Below are 3,953 nucleotides of genomic sequence, written 5' to 3' on the forward strand. Positions count from 1 at the left end.
TTACTAAACGTGGTGTATCCAATTCTACTAATTTTAGCATACATTCTGGCGATAATAATGAACTCTCTTTCTCTACGCATGGAATTAACATTTTCATATTAAGAAAATATCAGGGAATATACATTTGGTGACTGGGTAAATTGCCGTGTGCAGCGCCCAATAACACTTGAGAAGCAGAAGGAGAAGAAGATGAAGAAGAAGACGAAGAAGACGAAGAAGAAGAATAAGAAGAAGATGATGATGATGATGATGATGATGATGATGATGATGATGATGATGATGATGACATGGACCACGTGGGGAAGTTGTGGAGCTGTGTTGTGGAGTGTGGTTCGGTGTGGATCTTGGGGGAAACTGAAAGTCTGTTCTCTTGATGATAAAAGCTAACAAGTGTAGTGACAGGGTATTGGCTATTCAGCAGAGGTCAAGAAATTTCTAAGAAGAAGATCTTGCGGCGCAACGCGTGAGTGCATTTCGTGGATCCGTGGATTTGAGAAATGGCTGCAGTGAGTACTGTTGTTCATTTTACCGGGTGCAATTATTTACGACAGCGTCTGATACTTTCCACGCTAAGTGGAAAGCCTGTGAGAATCAAAGATATCAGGGCGCAAGATGACGAACCTGGGCTGAAGGAGTTTGAAGTGAACCTCATTCGGTTATTGGATAAAATTACAAATGGGACTCGAATTGAGGTTAATTAAACAGGCACCTCATTATATTATCAATCTGGACTGTTGTATGGTGGAGTGATCGAGCACGAATGTTGTAAACTCAGAGGTATTGGTTATTATTTAGAAGTATTGATAGCTCTTGGACCCTTCTGTAAAAAGCCTCTGCAGGCTACATTGAAAGGCGTGACGAATAGTCAAGGAGACAGTTCTGTTGATGTAATCCAGTATGGTGCTATGCCTATGTTGAAGAAGTTTTTACTAGTTGATGATGGCTTGGAATTCAAGATAACAAAACGAGGCATGGCTCCTGAGGGTGGTGGGGAGTGTTTCATTTAATGCCATGTTAAAATGTTGTAATGAGCAGGCAGTATAAGCAGCCATCGGATGTAGATCGAGCAGGCAGTGCTTTGTACACTGTTCGACGTGGTAACGACAAATACAGTCTCTACTGTATTTGGTAACGATCACACCTTTTCTCACACAGTTGGCATATGCAAGTCTTCATCAAATTGTGGTCAGTGATCTCAATATATATATTAGAGCTCAGTGATTGTGGTACACCTTGTTATTGCAGAGGTGATGATGGAAGCCAAGCAAAGACAGTCTCGTTAGTACTATCTACGAACTTTTTAGCGATAGATTTACACCTGTATTTGTTTTCACTCTAGTGTTGAAGCGGTCGACCTCGGCAATCTTCGAGATTCGTACTGGCAATCTTTAAAACACAAACTATGAATCGCTTATGCATCGCTGTGCGACATGGTGCGACATCTGGCGTACACTTTACGTACTTGTACAGCTGTTATTTACACAGCAAAGCCAAAATATAGAATTCACTCTAGGAAAAAGATTCGTATCGAGAAGTGTTATATAATGTGTGTGTGACACAGTTGTTGCTTAAAATAACAAAGTTTAAGAAAATTATTACCGATTCATTCCAGATTTCATTTTAATTCGGTTGGCAGTACTAACGGAACGGGAAGAGCTCCCTCCTTACTCCTCAAACCGCACACAAATCAATCGCTAAAAAGCGCGCAGATAGTACGTACCTCATCTCGAAGTTTGCTGACGTACAAGTCCTACAATATTATCATACCTATGTGCATATATCGATATGAAACAAAATATCTGACACATTGAGACACGAGATAGCTGGCGTGTGGGGTCCAGCTTACATTCAGTTTGGTTTATACTACGCACGCAAGTGGTTGATTGAGGTTATCTTGTTTTTGCATTTTGCAATGGAATTATCCACAGAATATTTTTGTGTGTTAAATAGTGTTGCAGTGTCCTTTTATTGTTCATCTAGATATCTTACAGTTGTTTCTGATATTTGTAGTATTTAGAAGTTATTCCAGTGGTGTGAAAAAGACAAAATTATAGATTTTACTTCCTTCATCTGTGAAATTCCGAAGAAATGCGTTAAATCAATCACTCTAATAGTGAAGGAAAATTATGTGTTGTTTGTGAAGGTGGATGATGAGTCTTTTGTTTTCCATCAGTGAGATTTAAAGTTTCATGTTAATTTACATTTCAAGTGTTTCACCGAAATGTGTGTTTGCTCATAGAGCATTGTACGTTTATATTGGAATCTGATGCTTGTTAAAACCTGAAATGTGACAGATGAACGAAGTGTGACACTTTGGTAAATCAACTAACATAGTTTAAAATCATTGTAGTGTATTATAGTAGGTATCTTATTATAAATTAGTGTGATTATTCTATTACTGAGAAATATTTGTGTAGTAGGATATAGTATCTGTTGTATCTGTATTAACTCTCTTACCAGAATTCTGTTGCAGTAATTAGGGTAGAATTAACTGCAGTTTAGGATTGTGTAGACCTAATTCTTGTGTATTATATTCGGTTTTCAGTAATTAACAGCAATTTGCATTCTGTTAAGGTGTTGTAGAAAAAAATCGTACAACTAAGTCATATTGTAGTGTAGTAGTAGCGTATATTAATTACCTTGTTGTTGTGTGATATTTGTAAACTATCGTAGACAATATTTCTTTCCTTTCAATTTTATAGGCAATATTTCCTTCCTTTCATTTATATTTGGACAGAATAAGTTATTCTATGTTTCCTTCTCTTCCAATTATTCCGTAAATAATGGCTACGCAGTGCAAGTGTAGGAAGTTTGGGTGTGGCCAGGAATTAGGGAGTATGAGGGAGGAGTTGGAGAGTTTGAGGGAGATAATAAGGATTCTCTCAGAGGACAGGAAGGAAAGTAGGCCTCCCACAAATTATGTACATGATCCAGTAGGTGTAAAGGAGGGATGGGAAGGAAATCGGGGAATTGTAGAAGACAGGCGGTCTAATGTTTTAAGGGGAAGGAGATTGCAGGCTAAGGACTCTGTTCAGCATCAGAATCCAGGACATGTGTCTGTGAGAAATCGGTACGAGTCACTGCAGGTAGAACAACGGAGGGAAGATGAACAGGGAACTGTTGCTGAGATGTGTGTAAGTAGGAGGAAGGGAAAAGGTATGAAAGGGAAATCTAGTGTACTGGAAAGGAAAAGACAGGTGGAACAGGGTCATGGAAGGCAGAAAAGGGAGGAGGAAGTAGCTTCTGCAGCAGTGAGGGAAGACAGGGCTGAGCAGGAGGGGAGGAAATCAAATGAGGTGGGTAGGATTGAGGCTCTGGCCATGGGGAATTCCATCGTTAGACATGTGGGGAGAGTGTGTGGAAGAAAGGAAACCAGGGTAGAGTGTTATCCAGGAATTAGGTTGAGGCAGATGTCGAGGAAAGTAGAAGAGAAGGAGGAGGGAAAGGAGAAGGTGGTAGTGATTCACGGAGGTACTACCAACGTAAGACAAGCAGGTGTAAGGACCAACATAGTTGAGGATGTGTGGGATCTGGTAAATGCAGCACGGATGAACTTTAAGGAAGCGGCTGTTGTTATCAGTGGAATAATGTGCAGGAGGGATGCTGACTGGAAGGTGATTGGGGATTTAAATGAGACTATGGAGTGGGTATGCGGGAAACAGGGAGTGAGATTTTTAGATCCTAATGGGTGCGTAGGAGACAGGGATCTGCGCTCAGAAGGCCTTCACCTATACCGCAATGGTACATATAAGTTAGGAATCTTGTTTAGAAGGGTTATAGGCAGGTACATTCAGAGAAAGGGGGTGGCCTAGTGAGCGGTGTTAAGGGAACAGGGAACTGAAAATCAAGTAGGGATGACATGAAAATGTTAGTGCTCAACTGTAGAAGCATTGTAAACAAAGGAATCGAATTAAGTAATTTAATAGGTATATACTTACCAGATATTGTAAAAG

The 3,953-nt window shown here is 40.0% G+C and overlaps 1 pseudogene; it reads left to right on the forward strand.

Moving 5' to 3' along the window:
* Positions 1 to 446: 446 nt before the first annotated feature.
* On the forward strand, positions 447 to 1,007 carry LOC136863566 (RNA 3'-terminal phosphate cyclase-like protein pseudogene; annotated as a pseudogene).
* Positions 1,008 to 3,953: the final 2,946 nt, after the last annotated feature.

This window comes from Anabrus simplex, chromosome 2, assembly GCF_040414725.1.
Source record: "Anabrus simplex isolate iqAnaSimp1 chromosome 2, ASM4041472v1, whole genome shotgun sequence".
NCBI classification, from domain to species: Eukaryota; Metazoa; Arthropoda; class Insecta; order Orthoptera; family Tettigoniidae; genus Anabrus; species Anabrus simplex.